Below are 16,491 nucleotides of genomic sequence, written 5' to 3'. Positions count from 1 at the left end.
GGTAGTGGTTGGGACTTCAAAGGGGAGAAGGCAATGGACATGGAGATGGAAAAACAGATGTTTAGTAAACAAATGTTTGTTGTGCTATGCAGAGACAATGGGCTACAGGGAGGAATTTTGACAGACTTTGCTAGATTCCTCCTTGTCTACACACCTAGCTCATGAAACTATAGTTTCTAATGGATGGTAATAACTCCCTTCTTAGGACAGGGTCACTAACTACATTTTTTTTAGGCAGTTTGAGGGAAGGTCAAAGGCTAATCCTGTGTCTTTGAGGACTTAAAAATAATCAGCCTTAATAAATCCTCATGCCAAAAAGACTCAGTTGGAGGTGATAAATTTTGCTCCCCTGTGATACCACAACTCCTATCCTTCACCACACAATCCCCTCCCAGGCTGATACTGTACTTGAGCCAATTTCAAGTAATTGCATTTCTTTAAATGACCATATTCTTTTATTTTCCCTTGATGTTAAACATTGTGATAATTAAATGAGGCAATTAACTCATTAGTCCCTTGTCTTTTGAAAGGCACAAGGGTCAGCAAACTTTGCTATTAAGGGCCTCATGGTAAACATTTTAGTGTATGATAAGAGTCACAGGTCTCTGTTGCAACCACTGAACTCTGCCATCACCCTGTCAAAGCAACCATCAGCATTATGTAAACAAATGATTATGGCTGTGTTCCAGTAAAGCATGGTTTACAAAAATAGCCAGCAAGCCGGATATTACCCAGGTGCCATGGTTTACTGACTTAGTATGGTGTCTGGTACATAGTAAGTGCTCAATATATGTAAAATCTTTATGAATTACCAGCTCCCTCTTTAGAACGGTAATCTCGTCTCCCCTCCAATTCCCTTATTTCTCTGGGAAACTCCTACTCATTTTTCTCATATGAATCTTTTCATCTTCATCTCCAGGCAGGTTTTCCACTATTATTTTTATTATTGTAATCCAAAATAGAATCCTATTAATTGATGTTTCCCATGTGCCAGGTACAGTACTTACTGCTTTAAAACTGTTACTCAGTCTTCACAAAGCACCGTGCAGTTATTATCATGACCATTTTTTCCACAGATATGGAAGTTATAATGGAGAAAGATTAAGTAAATGTACCCAAAGGCACATGCCTTGTAAAGGCTCCTTTCTTTGTTCGCTCACTCCCAAATAAAATGCATGTACCTAATAATTACAATTGTATGATCATTAAAGTAAATTTCTCTCTTTGTCCCCTTGTCTGTGTTGTTGGATAATCTAAAGGTAAATTTCTTGGTTTGTGCACATGAATTTTGACATTTGTTTCAAGATTTTCCCATTTCCCAATTTCTCCCCAATTAAGGACAAAAGCTCCTGAAATGCGCAGCTAAATATTTAAATTAAATTGAGGATTTCCAAGGACTAGCAATAGAAAATACAAAGAATGCTTATGAGATGAAGGAAATGAAACAATCTAGCAGGCATCAAAAGTAGATATGCATACAATAAAATGAATAAAATGTGGGAGAGGCAATATTTTAAAAAGAGAGAGGAAAATTAGGCGAAAAGTTTTCAAGAATTCATATAAGTACTAGAGTTCTCTCATGGCTCAGTGGGTTAAGGATTGGGCCGTTGTTAACTTCAGTGGCTCTGATTAGTGCCATGGCGCAGGTTTTACCCCTGGCCTAGGAAATTCTGCATGCTCTGGGTGCAGCCAAAAAAGAAAAAAGAAAAAGAATTCATAAAGTCCTATATCTTCTAATGCAAGAATTATAATGAAATCTAAAAGTCAGAAAAATAAAAACAATCTACAAAAGATTTATTCTAAGAAGATTTCAAAACCAAAAGACAAACTCCTATAAGAAGAAAGAAAAAGACCAATTATATATAGAGCAAAACCTATTAAGCTGAAACACATTCAGCAAATGAAAAATTTAAAACCAGAAAGGAAAATAATATTTTCCAATTGCTGAGCGAAAATAACTCTCAACCTAGTATTGTAACTTCCAGCTAATATACGTTTGGGGATAGAAGAAAAAGAAAACGATCTGAGAAGTTAGGTATTGACTGTACAAAACTATAGCAACAGTTTGAACAAAAATAGTATGTATGAAAGGAATAAGAAGATTGAAATTCAGATTTTCAAATTCCTCATATTATTTGCAAGTTCACCAAATTGAATAAATTTAAATTTTGTTAAATCAAATATCCATTCTCTCACTCTACTGATTAAAGAAATAAATAAAATGATAAATAAAGATAAATATGTGTAACTTTCAGATGTATAAAACAGGAAAAATGTAGTTAAAATTTTCATTTTACTATAAGGTAGAAAGCAGGAAAAAATAAAATAAATATAAAATAATACATGAATTTTATACTGTAAAATATAAAATAAAGAAAAAGAAAAGCCCAAACTTAACACAGAATTAGATATACAATATGAATAAATTCAAATATATCAACAATCACAATACAAATTAATCAGTATATTATATTGTACACTAATTAAAATTAAACTAATCTATTAAAAGATGGCTAGTCTCAGATTAGATTTTTAAATCTAGATATATAGTTATTATATCCATACTTAGAACATAAAGATAAAGGAATACGTGAATTTTTATAAGATTGGCAACATAGGAAGCAGGTAATTAATAGGTAAAATAAATATAAGATGACTATATAAATATTAGATAAAATAAACTTTAAGAAAAAAATCTTGTTGGAATATAAAAGGGTTAATTTGAAATTTAAAATTCACATCTCATAAGCAGCCACTGATTCAACATCCCAATGTATAGGGCAAAAGCCTGCAAAAATTACAAGGCAAATATAAATTTTTCATCAGCTTCAAAAAACTTAACACTTTTCTAAGAAGAAATAACTGAACTAATAGATATATACTGGGCCCTACATTCAATAGTTTACTTTTTAAGCAAACATTTAATATTATAGTCCATAAACAATTACTATTTTGTATACGATGTCCTCCTATCATAATATAACTAATTTAGATACCATTATCAAAATTAAGATGAGAAAAAAGTAAACCAAGATGTTAAAGTCATATGTTATTAAATAATATAATATTTAAAATGAGATTATAATAGAAATTATAAGAAACAATAAATGAATTGCTTCATTTCGAATATGTGATATGTGATTAAACCACTAAATGCAGAGGTATTTTATGTCAATTAATGCTTAAGTATATTTTTAAAAAGCTAAAAATTATTGAGATAAATATTTAACATCAGAGTCCAGAAAAAAAAAAAGAAAATTAAAAAAGAAACTGGAGATACAAAATCAAAGATGCAAAAAAAGAGTAATAACAAAGTTAATGTTGATTATTTGAAAGACTGGTAAAATAAAAAAATCTCTTTTAACAATGATCAAAAAAATATGATGCAGTTTATAATAATAAAATTGAAAACGTGGCAAAATTATAGACACAGTCGTGATTTTTTTAAAAAAATTACAAAGGACTATGACCCCTTTATGCCAATATATTTTGTGACTTGGATGAATTCTACAATAACTAAAAAAACCATAATTTTTCAAAATGTGTTTTTTTTTTTTTTGTCTTTTTGCTATTTCTTTGGGCCGCTCCCGTGGCATATGGAGGTTCCCAGGCTAGGTGTCGAATCGGAGCTGTAGCCGCCAGCCAACGCCAGAGCCACAGCAACGCGGGATCCGAGCTGCGTCTGCAACCTACACCACAGCTCATGGCAACGCCCGATCATTAACCCACTGAGCAAGGGCGGGGACCGAACCGGCAACCTCATGGTTCCTAGTCGGATTCGTTAACCACTGCGCCACGATGGGAACTCCCAAAATGTGTGTTTTTAAAGCTTATATAAATCTACAAATCTAAAATATATTTAATCAGTAGGGAGGACAAATAAGCAATCTCAATATAAAATATTTTATGTTGTGTTCTAGCAAATATTTGAAGAAAAAGTATTTTCAACATTATATGAAGTTTTCCACAAAATTGAAAAAGAAGCAATATTCTCAAAATTATTTCATGATACTAAATAACTTTCATTCTAACACACGAAAAGAATAATATGATAAAAAATTATAGGTCAACATTAATTAATAATATAGGTGTAAAAATCATAAACAAATACTGCCCAACCAACTCCAATTAAGCATTAAAATTATATGGATAAGAATTATGCTGAATTATCAAACCATAAAATTGACCAGGTCTAAAGGAGAGCCCACTTCCTCTACACCACATGCTCATATATTAATCCCTTAAAATAAAGTCATATAAACCTTCACAGCAAAAAAATACATATATATATATACAGATATCTATATATAAATATATATATTTTATGTATCTTTTTTATCATATATATTTTTTATCTTTTTAGGGCCGCACCCATGGCATGTGGAGGTTCCCAGGCTAGGGGCTGAATCGGAGGCGTAGCCACTGGCCTACACCACAGTCACAGCAATGCAGGATCCGAGCCACATTTGTGACCTACACCACAGCTCACCGCAACGCTGGATCCTTAACCCACTGAGCGAGGCGAGGGATCAAACCTGCGTCCTCATGGATGCTAGTCAGGTTCATTTCCACTGAGCCATGATGGGAACTTCTATACTTATATTTAGATGTATATAAACAATCTGGTTTTGAATTAGATATTATATTTACCTTTTATCAAAATAGTTGAAAAACGTCCAATCATTTGGTCATATCAATAAGGAAAAACAGCCAACATCCATTTATGAGTAAAAGAAGATAAATCTTAGTAGATATATAATGCCAGAGAACTTTTATAATAATCCAATATCACCACAAGATACAACGTCTCTGGATGAAAAATTTGAAGCATTGCCTTTCAATGCTGGAATCAGTCAAGGATGCTGTTGTCACTGTTTTTAGTCACTGTGGTGCTGAAAGTCTTATCCAGGGTTGTAAACATTGAAGCTATAAGAAATAAAAACTGAAGAAACAGAACTGTCATTCTATTCAGACTATATAATAATGTACTTATATAAAAAGAGCATCAATAAGCATAAAACATAGTAAATTTTTCACCTAGGTTTTCTGATATAAAATACATATTCCAAAAACAATAGTGTATAGACTGGGGAGTTCCAATTCTGCTACAACAGTGTAAGTCCACTACTGCCCAATTCTCCCACTATATATAACTAAAAATTCTGAACAAAGTACAAAACCAAAAATAACGACAGCAACTACGTAGGACTTTGAAAATAAACACCAGCCAAGTATATTGCAAAGGTGACTGGGACTTCAGGAAGCAATGGACACACAACTGACATGATCTGAACTCTTTTTTTCTGTCTCCGGGTTTTGCCCTAAAAATGAATCCCAATCCAGAGTGGTGCAGTGGCCTGGCATTCTAATAGTCTGATTTCTGACTATTTTGAGGCAATAAAACCCATGCAGATACAACACTTTGTCTAACCCCTGAGCTACACCAGCACAGGATAGATCTAAACCAGTATAAAAAGGCCTTAGAAGTGAGATTCAAACCATTACCCACAGAAAGCAAGACATAACTTGCAGTCTAAATCTAACCGTGTTGGAAAAAAATCCATACTCCAAAAATTAGTAATAGAACCCAGAATCTACATAATACAACCTTCACAATGTCCAGGGTATAATCAGAAATTCATTAGCAAGCAAAGAACCAAGGATCTTATTGTCTAAGGCCAACAAATGCTAACTCCAAAATAAAGTGGATATAGGAACAAGAAGATGAAAACTTTAAACAGTTATTTTAATTATGCCTCATTAAGTAAATAAAAACTTCATCCATCTTAAGTGAATAGAATTATCTGAATAGTGCTGTATTTATCAAAGAAATTGAAGTTGCTAACAAAAATCCTTCCCCCTTATGGTTCCCCTGTGAATTCAAAATCCAACATTCATAAAAAAATTATGCTGATCTTAAATAATTTTTTTCAAAAAATTGAGAGGTGATTATTACTATGCCCATCATAACTGTAATATCAAAACATGTCAAAGATATTTTAAAAATTATAAACCCATGTTCTTCATGAATTTAGATCCTCGAATTCTCTAAAATATTGATATTGAACCTATGACTATATAGGATAATACATCATGACCAAATAGGATTTATTCCAGGAATGTAAGACTACTTCAATATTTAAAAATCAATCTTTAAATGAATAATATTAGTAAAGTAGAAAAAATGTATTACCATGTCAACAAATCTATAGAAATCATTAGCAAAATTCGAAAAACATTATGAGAAAAGCATGCAGCAGACCAGTACTATCAGGGAAATCCCTCAAACTGATAATGAATATGTTAAAAAAAAAAAAGCTACAGCCAAGATAATACTTAATGATGAAAGACTAAATTGTTTGCCCCTGAAATTGGGAATAAGGTAAGGATACCTGCTTTCACCACTTAAGAAATCATAAGATTGGGAAAAAAATAAGTAAAAACTGTCCCAGCTTATAGATTATATGACATAACTGCTTCCATAGAACATCCCAGGAAACCTACTAAACTATAAGAACTAATAAGTGAATTAACAAGGTTGCAAGATGAAAAAGTTAAATATTGAAAAAGCAATAGTATTCTTATTGGAGAGGTGTAACATGAAGGTGAATTAGAAAACCTAACAAAATCCCAATCCCAATTCCACCAAGAATTTTTATAGGAATTGCTAAACTGATTTTAAGATTTGTAAAGAATCCAGAATATAAAGAATTCATAATAAAAAAGACCAAAGATGGAGGACTGAACTCCACCTGGCTTCAAGCCTTACTCTAAAGAAGCTGTAGTAATTAAGACATTTGTTATTAACACAAAGATAGATTTATAGATTAATGTCTCAGAGAAGAGAACCCAGAAATAGACCTACACATGTTAATTCAATTTATTTTCAACAAAGATACTAAAACAATGGAAGGGAGAAAGAGGTACTTTTTTGTTTGTTTTAGAATCCTTCCTGAAGCGCTGTATTTTCTCCAGGTTATTTTTTACTTCAGCATCACAGTAAAAATTATTTTTAATTGTCTCCTCTATTAACACACCCTGCATCTTTGTGTTTTACAAACATACATATACTTTTTTCTTGAGATTTTGCAGGTTGTTAACTGTTCACCAAGAAAATTGTGATATACCCATACAATGAGAAATCATGCATAAATAAAAATAAAGTACTATAAACAAAACAACATAGGTGAATATCAGATATTTTGCTGGAATAAAAAAAGCTAGTGACAGGAGATTCCATTTATATCAAGCTCAAAACCAGGAAAAACAAATTTATCCTAATCCAAAACTGTTATCAGTGGTTTTGTGTCATAAAGTAGCATGGAGACGATTGACTGGAATGGGCTGAAAGAAAAGTTTCTGGGAGATGGAAATTCTCTTTATCTTGACTAGAGTGGTGTTATACAGGTATTTGCATTTCAAAAGTCATTGACTTATGTACTTAAATTGTGTAAACTTTATTGTATGTAGATTAAATCTCAATAAAGTTGATTAAAAATAGTTTCCAAATGTTTTGCTCTGATGTACAGATTTTTTTTGCATTTTGCCTATAAAAATGTATTAGTAATATGCACTTAGATTAACATGTACAATTTTGAACAGTTTTGAATATATATAATATGTATATGTATAGTACATATATTCAATTGCTTTAATGAATATATATTCTTTACACATTCTATAGAGAAAATGTGGATAGATGATGGCTAGATAAATAGATTCTCATAAAACTGTTACCACAAATACGGATGATGATCATTTCCAATACACCATGGTAGTAACATCATGAGTCTGTCCTAAATGCTCATCTTTTTTGTTCTTTTTTGGCCTACACTGGTGTATCTCAATGATAAATACCTTTTCTCTTTTCTCCTTATATATCCGGAACAGACCTTATGCTGACTCTAACTTATGTTTTGCTTGGGTCAGCCTTGTCCATCTAGCTCTGAATAATTAAATGTTTAAGTTCCAGAGTCACAGAAACCTTAGAGGATGTTGGACATCTGCTTTGAAACAATGAAGCTTGAGATGTGAAAGCTCCTAAATGTCCTCATCCCCTTTCAACTCTGAAATTTTATATCCCAAGGACTCCCTCACTCAGGAAGGGGGAAATTGATAGGATTGTTGTCAAGGTCTATTCCAGGGATCTCTTCACGATCTCTTCCTGATGTTAATTGAGTTTCCTCTTAACTCAGCATTTGTCCTAATTGATATTTCTATAGCATTTGTATCATCTCTGCTTTTCTTTATTTTCCTCCATCCTAGAAACCTTTCAAGAGAAGCCTTTCAGGAGAATGACGAACAAGACAGGCTAATACTTCCAGAGATGGGAAGTAGCAATGGGTAAATTAGAATTTAGATTCTATTTCTTCCAGACCCTATGCTCATTTCACCTCATCTGGCTTCAATCCCAGCCTCTTGTTTTATTTCCCTTCTGCTGTTTCTTTCCTTGAGTTGCATTTCTGGTGCCAGGTGGGAACAACAGCTGAGCACTGTGGAGGCGTAAGATGTGGGGAGCTGGATAAGGCTGCTAATGATGTACTCTGGCAAAGCAGTTCCATACCAGCCTCAGTGATGGATGGCATCGCTGGAGAAAAACCCCACAAAAGGGCTCAACTTTTCTCATGAATCTGCAGTTTCTTTGGAAAAAGTGAAATTTTATCAAATGGTACAGTAAGACATCTGTTTCCTCCACCAGTGACTTCCAGACAGGGCAACATAATACTGAAGAGGGCCCAAGACCAATTCTTTATTGAGCCTATATGAGTTGAGTTCCGATGCAGTTTTTAGTCTTTGGAATATGGATTAAATAATTATTGTTATTTTTTAAAAGTGTAGGTACACGCCAATATAATTTGGAGAGGATGTGAAAAGGTCATTTTGTCAACAAATATTGAAAAATGTTTACAACAAATGTCATGAATTTGCTCTGCAATAAAGAGCCTATTATGTACCAGGCACTTTGCTAGGCTCCACTGTCATTATTTATATGTGGGTGACAGAATTGCAGCTAAATTTGTATGCATGCCTTCCTGAGTTATGGGAAATATTTCCTACTAGACATCCCATTTCTTAAGAGGAGAATGGCATACAATTCTAAGCTATCATTAAGAACTGTTGCTGAAGCCAGCTGGACATCTGCAAGATGACTTATACATGACAAGCCCATCAATGACATTTTGCAGTGTTGGAGTAATGTCCTGGGAGAGTTACTGATTGTCATGTACAGAGATAGTCAGTCAACTTAGTGCTGATATTGACAGAAGCATAAGGAAAAGCATCGCATTTGTTTTTCTAAAATAAAGTTTATATAGAAAAGACACTGTCAAATCTAAATGACAAATAAATAGTAACTCTACATCACTTTGCCTATTGACGTTGAGTTCCTTATTTAACTTAGACTCATTAGAATCTTTTAGAACATCTAATGTATTTCAACAACTCTCAAACAAGTCATAGGAATATGAAACCAGAAGCCTAACTTGTTTTGTGGTCAAGCTCAACCATATCATTTGATGTACTTACAATTCTTTCACTGTAAGGATACCTGCTATACAAAATCCATTATGGCAGGAACGTGGCAGGGCATAAAGCTCATGTGAATGATTTCAGGGCTTGAGATCATCTATTCCAACCCATAATTTTTTTATAAGAGACAACTGAGGCCCAGGGAAATTATTTATGGACTTAAGTCTTGATAAAAACAGATGTTCCTTGTTTCTCAATAGGTGAGATCGATAAAAATCGAGTCCTTGTTTTTTTGTGCTTTTCCTTTCCTCTCTTTTTCTCCCTTCCTCCTGTATCTCTCCCTCTCTCATAACTCTCTCCTCCCTTTTTGTCTTTGCTATCTTGCACATTTTGTTCCATAAATAATTTCTTGGTTGATATTTGAGTAGAACACAGTACAGAAATGACACCGGGAAAACAAAATATCTATGCAAAATATCCCGGTTTTTGTTATCTGGAGTAATAAAAACGTTACGGAAAGAAAGAGATTTTCTATCATCTATGACTATCACTCAAGACTGCATTTTGACAATCTTCAGAATTTAATAGCTTGCAACCTATTATTGTGTCAATTAATATAACTTGCACTATAAGATGCAGAAGAGAAAAGCAGGGAGAAACACTGAATTTTTTGTATTCTTCCTTTAAAGCAGAAAAACAGACATAGAATAAGGCATGAAAAAACTTGCTAAGGGATATTATGCAACTGAGATTGGCCTATATGATCATTCAATGTTACTAATGACACATAAGCAGACTGTTTCAGAATATTTTTACAAAGCAGAGGATTTAATTTTTAGGGCATAAATTTTAGAAAAAAGAAAGCCAGATCATTTGGTTCTTGAATTCACTGCCCTGCTAATATATACCACCACCAGCACCCCCCCCCCACCACCACCACCCCCACCACCACCCCATGCCTGTGCCCCACCCCTGCTCTTTCTGTCTCTGCTTTATGTCTGTGTCTCTCACTCTCTCTCTCTCATTCTTCCCTTTTCTTCTTCCTTCCTTTCATTCATCCTTCCCTCCTCTCTCACTCTCTTGTTCTTGCTCTTACTCTTCTTCTATTCTCTCTCGTCACAGGAGATTTGAAGCCCTCATTGCATCATTCTGTACTTAATACAAAAGCTGAGTATTACATAATTTTGTTTAATGCACTGGTATTTTATCAACTTTTCATAAACAGCAAGATCCCCAGAGATGCCAAGATTAAAGAGTCCGTCTAGAACATGTCGAAGCCAGTCTTTCAAGAAAAGAATTGAGTTCCAATCTGGGGAATGACCAATATTCCTATTCATATTTGGCTGTTTACGTCTGAGTGAATAGCAGTCCAAGAATGTGAGATGATATTGGCATATGACTAGTCTTTCTATGCTAAAACTTGTTCTTCTAGAAAGATCTGAGATTCATTCACACTCTAATAAATAACGAAAGAATAGTTAAAGTGCTAGGAAAGGGATTATAGACTTTAAAGGTGGATCAATCAGTTTGCTGGTCCAGGTACCAAGTTAAGAGGTTAACTTGGAGTGATACAAATCAAATATATCAAGAAGGCAATCTCCTATCCTTAGAACACATAACATTGGTTGGCCCTGAAGGGAGAGAACTAAGGAAGAAAAAGAAGAGGAAAGAGAAAAAGACAAAGAAATGGGAAAGGTGATTAAATATAGCGTAGGGACACAGTACAAATAGAAACCCAAATCCTCACTTAATGTGTGGCTACGATGCTAGATTTTATGTAAAGGAGATACATTGCACCACCTATCATCTCACTGCAATGTATCCTTCTCAGTCAAAACAACCCTTTCTAACCCCCTTAGACATTTTCATGTATTCCTTAGTTTGCTATTCTCCTGGTTTTTTCTCTTTGTCATAATGTTTGAGGCATATTTTTTTGTTTAAGAAAAAGAGGAAGGACCTTTGAACTGCACCTTGAGGTTTTCATAGGAAAAGCAAGGGAGAAATTTAATGGATATGCTAAATAAATACTGCTGGAGTGAGTGGCTTGAGGTTGTGCCCTCAAACTTTAACTAAGATTTTTCTCAAGATAAATCAAGCATCAGTGCAGTTCTGTCCTAAATGAAGTAGAAGACTTTATTCATACTTGAGTGTTATAGATATTTCCTTTACCTTTCTGAGCTTCCCTTTTTAGAAGAATATTAAATTTCTGATTCATTAATTTTTTTTAACATTTCTGAGACTAGCCTTTCAGATCATCTAATCCTCAATGCAAACAAACTTTTTAAAAAATCTTTTACCGGAAGATTCAGTAGTGTCTTGGAAAGTGACACCCTTCAGGATGAGACAAGTTTCAGTTGTCAGCTATGTTCCTTATTAATCATATGAATTTAGGTATATTATTAAGTTCCTCAGACAAAAGTTTCTCATCCATAATATGAGATATTAAATTAGCTCATCTCATAGTGTTGACATGGAGACTAACAAAGCAGGGCTCCAACACACCAGTTATTTAAACTCTCACCTGGCTGTCTAGTGCAGCCTGATTTATAATGCAGATTTGAATTTGTTGTATTAAACCTGAATAGGGATCTTCAGCTCTGACGTAATGGGAGCGGAACATCATAACTCCAAGTGGGCAAGAGGAGATCTTCCACTAGATAATCTGCTTCCATACAGCCCCAGGATCAGCTCTTTGGTAAGACTGGAAGTCACCAATCAACCATCAACATTTACACTCTTAGTGTTTCTGCTATGTCAGAGAAGGTTTGGGTTTCTTGACTTCAAACCACCTGCCCTATTTTCCCATCTCCGTGTATTCTCCCTCAGAACCTGAGACTGTGTTGGATTGGAGTCTCAGACTGGACGTTAATTTAAAATGAAAACTTGTCATACTCAGGATTCGAACTCAATAACTAATAGCCACCTATCCCTGCCCCTACTTTGTCTAATTATATGGCTTGCATGAGTTGTGTTTAGGCTCCATGACATTGCGTGTTTAAAGAAAAAATTGCCTTTTAGTATTTAAAGACCTCCACCAGGGCTCTTTATTTGAAGCAGTCATAGGGAAGGCCTTGTCCTTATTGATACCCCAGGTAAGCTAGCGGTGTAGTGCTCCTTCAAACTTCCATTCTATTAATACTTTTAACACTTATTTAGAAGGAAGGATAAATGCTTTGTGGAGTAAAAACAGAGGGTGGCAAAAGAGGATGAGTTCTTATAGCTTTCTGGCTCTCTCTTCTTATACCTAGAAATTCAGCTCAGGTTCCAAAGTTGCAAACTCACCCTCTAATCAAAAACACTATAACTAACTCTATCTAGACTCCTCAGTTGAAAATGTAAGTCTTTTTTCTCAGTCTAAAACTAATGGTATTACCAACAACCTTTCCAAAAAATCAGCTTACTGAAGTAGTACCTCCAACCCTTTGAGAGGTCTATCTTGTTATATTTCCTGTGTGTGTGCACATGTGTGTGTGTGTGTGTGTGACCCTGTGCGTGTGTGTGACCCTGTGTGTATATTTGAACCACTGTCTCTTTGGGTATTCTTCTGGTGCACTACTATGATATTTTGCCTCCAGAAAGCTTTAGAATGTTCTATTACACATATATTAATTAAATTATCCACAATCCCATGCTAAACGCAAAAATAAATTTATACCCTTTCTAATTCCCATCTCAAATTAAGCTCAGCCCCATTCCTCTTAAAGGCCTTCAGAAGTTCTACAATAAGATTAGTTGATAAAAGAAGATACTCATCATAAAATGCCTATAACATAGAGATGCCCCAAAGTAGAAATTAAATTTCTTCCTCAAATTAAATTACTGAGAATAAATAAATTCAAGATTAAATCCCTTTGCTGTTGTAAATTCAAGTCTGGAGAAAATTACCTTGCACTTATGTGCTAAGCACAAAAATACTTCAACATTCTTAAATTGTCTAAAGAAATTAAAATCCTTGCCTTTCTCCCCCTGTTTCTCTTAGCTAGATAATTTCCTCATGCCTGGCTATAGTTGGTGTTGGGCCATCCTTGTTCTTTTCAATGTGTTCCACTGGAATAAATAAATATATATATATATATATATATATATATATATATATATATATATCAGTTTGCCAGGGCTGTCATAACAAAATAGTATAAAATGAATGGTTTAAATGACAGAAATTTATTTTGTCACAATTTTAGAGGCTGGAAGTTCAAGATGAGGGTGTTGGCAGGTTTGGTTTCTTCTGAGGCTGTTTTCCTTGCCACTGTGTCCTCACAGCACCATTCCTTTGTGCACAAGTGGGTCTCTCTCTCTGTGTCCAAATGTCCTTTTCTTATGACACCAGCTGTACTGGATTAGAGCCCACGTTAATGACCTCACCTTAACTTAATCACCTCTCTACCACCTTATCTCCAAGTGCATACACTCTGAAGTAGAGGGCTTTAGGACTTCAACATGTCACTTTTGAGGGAACACCATTCAACCCATAACCATGTAATCCTTCAGGATCTCAGAAGTATAATTAATTCCACATCAGTTCTCTCAAGAGTCCAATGTGGTCCCAGGACAAATGTGTTCATGAGAACACTGTTCCAACTCCCAGGAAGTTTTTTTTTTTTTTTTGCCTTTTCAGGGCTGCACCCACAGCATATGGAGGTTCCCAGACTAGGGGTCTAATCGAAGCTGTTGTCACCTGCCTACGCCACAGCCACAGCAACACCAGATCCGAGCCATATCTGCAACCTACACCACAGCTCACGGCAATGCTGGATCCTTAACTCACCGAGCAAGGCCAGGGATCGAACCACAGCCTCATGATTCCTAGTCAGATTCGTTTCTGCTGCACCATGACGGGAACTCCTGTTTCGTTTATTTTAACGTCAATCCCCAGTACCTAAAGTAGTTTATCCAGGAAACTTTATTGCTGAAATTAGGCATTTGATATCACCAAACTCTACTGCAGGGACTCCGCAGTGCCCGAGAGGTGGCATGCAGAGAAACCATTCCTTCTATTAGTTTTGCCAGAATGCCAATCAAATGAGGTCTCCCTGGAGACCATCACCTCTGAGTTTATGATTAAATTGGTAGAAACCTCCATCTGTATATTATTTCCATGTATTTTACCATTTGCCTGGAGGAAAATTGCGGTATGCTTCTCTTCAAGCAGAGTGACCTTCAAGAAATCTTCACTTTATTAACACTTAAAATTTGCAAAAGTAGCAGCCACTTACTCATGTGTCATTTATTTTCACCCAGAGTATTGAAAATCTCTTGGTTCTCATTTTTTTTGTTTGGTCCCCATATCTCTGGTATCTTCCTGATGAACAGAGGGAATCTCTACCTGGTCAAACCATTTGCAGATGCTCTAGTGAATAGGCATTTTATGCCTGTGCCAGCCATTTTTGCCTCTTGCTATAACTGCTAAAGCCGAAGTAATGTTTCCTAGGGATTTCCCAAGCTGCTGTTGATGCTTTGGAAGCTAGAGGCACCCTTAGCACCAACATTTCTGTTTATACTCCTCAGACACTGTCATTCCACTCTTGAATGTCCCATATACTGAGCAGTATTTGCTTTGGCTACACTTTTTTTGTAAGTAGTGGTAAATGCCTCCAGTATTGCACTTTCAGAAAGTTCACCCACTTGACTTCCTAAAAGTCCAAACTGTTTATTAAATTTCATATTTTTTTATCTTTATTTTATATCTGGCTAGGGCTGTTTGCTAGAAGTGAGTGCCTCATTTTTATTACTTTCCTTTGCTTTCTGGCTCTGATATTTAGTTTTTAACATACGTCTTTATGATCTGCCTTATGGTAAGATTTAGTAAAATTTCAGAAGTAAATGCTATGAAATTAATGAGTCCTGAGTCTGTCAGAAAAGCATCTATACTCACCTTAGTGAACTGGATCAGCCTACCCAGTGAGTAGTCTTCCATCAGAGAGCCAATAACCCAGACCTATGGTTGATTAAAACATTCTTCAAATTTAAAGAAGAGAGATAATTTTATCAACACAGGAACAAACCAAGCTGATTGCCTATTTCCCCTGAACAGAACAGACAATTCTAGTGCATAAAGGGAATGTGAACATGGTTTCAAGAGACATAGAGTTCAAAACAGGTTGTGCATTGGATGGAAGGTCATTTGTAAAGACATTCTCAGTTGTATAAGAGTCCAGAAACTTCTGCTTATAGGCACTTCTGGAAACATTGATTTAAGAGCTACTTGAGACAATCAGAGAAGATGAAACAAGAACTTGTGAGTTGTGTGGTAAGACATCAAAGGACTCTGATGTCTGCTATGCCAAATCAACATATACATTTTAGACAAATGAAAACCCCCCAAATTTTTCATAAGCATACCAAAGGAAAAGAAAACAAAACCTCATCACCTGAGGCTTTAATTCTAAAATACACGAATAGACTCTAGGATGTATAATAAAAAAGTGCCACAATTATTATGTTACTCCTCATATAAAAATACAGGATAAGGTATGATTAAGTATGATTTTTAAAAAGTAAATACAAGTATTAGTAAAAACTCTAAACAGGATATAAAACTATAAGAGAAGGAAATAATCAACCCATGAAGTCAAACTTGGAAAATAAAAGAAATAATTTACATATATATAAAATATGTTTCTGTAATAACCTATATGGGGAAAAAATCTGAAATAGAATGGGTATATGTATATGTATAACTGAATCATTTTGTTGTACACTTGAAACTAACACAGGAGTTCCCGTCACGGCTCGGTGGTAACAAATCCGACCTCACTCAATGGGTTAAGGATTCAGTGTTGCTATGAATTGTGGTGTAGGTCATCACAGATGTGGCTTGGATCCTGTGTTGCTGTGGCTGTGGTGTAGGCAAGCAGCAGTAGCTCCAATTCGACCCCTAGCTTGGGAACTTCCATATGCCTCAGTGCCGCCCTAAAAAGCAAAAAAAGGAAAAAGAAAGAAAGAAACTAACACGACATTGATTGCAAATCAACTATACTCTAATAAAACAACAACAAAAATATATGAGTGTAACTTTACCAG

At 34.9% G+C, this 16,491-nt stretch overlaps 1 protein-coding gene across 4 annotated transcripts in view; it reads right to left on the bottom strand.

Annotated features, from left to right (window-relative positions):
- LOC146405286 (uncharacterized) overlaps positions 1-16,491 on the bottom strand; it is a 952,516-nt gene that overhangs the window by 146,304 nt on the left and 789,721 nt on the right. The window contains exon 10 of one of the 4 annotated variants that reach the window (XR_014837049.1): positions 15,344-15,406. The exons of the other annotated variants lie outside the window; for them this stretch is intronic. The gene's annotated coding sequence lies outside the window, so the exon portion shown is untranslated. The remainder of the gene's footprint in view (positions 1-15,343; positions 15,407-16,491) is intronic. 4 annotated transcript variants of the gene reach the window in all.

Source organism: Sus scrofa, chromosome 2 (genome assembly GCF_054392235.1).
Source record: "Sus scrofa isolate SSC_HxYL_T2T_F1_AM1 chromosome 2, Sscrofa_HxYL_maternal_Yorkshire_Landrace_v2.0, whole genome shotgun sequence".
Taxonomy (NCBI): Eukaryota; Metazoa; Chordata; class Mammalia; order Artiodactyla; family Suidae; genus Sus; species Sus scrofa.
This window is presented reverse-complemented; position numbering and strand designations above follow the sequence as displayed.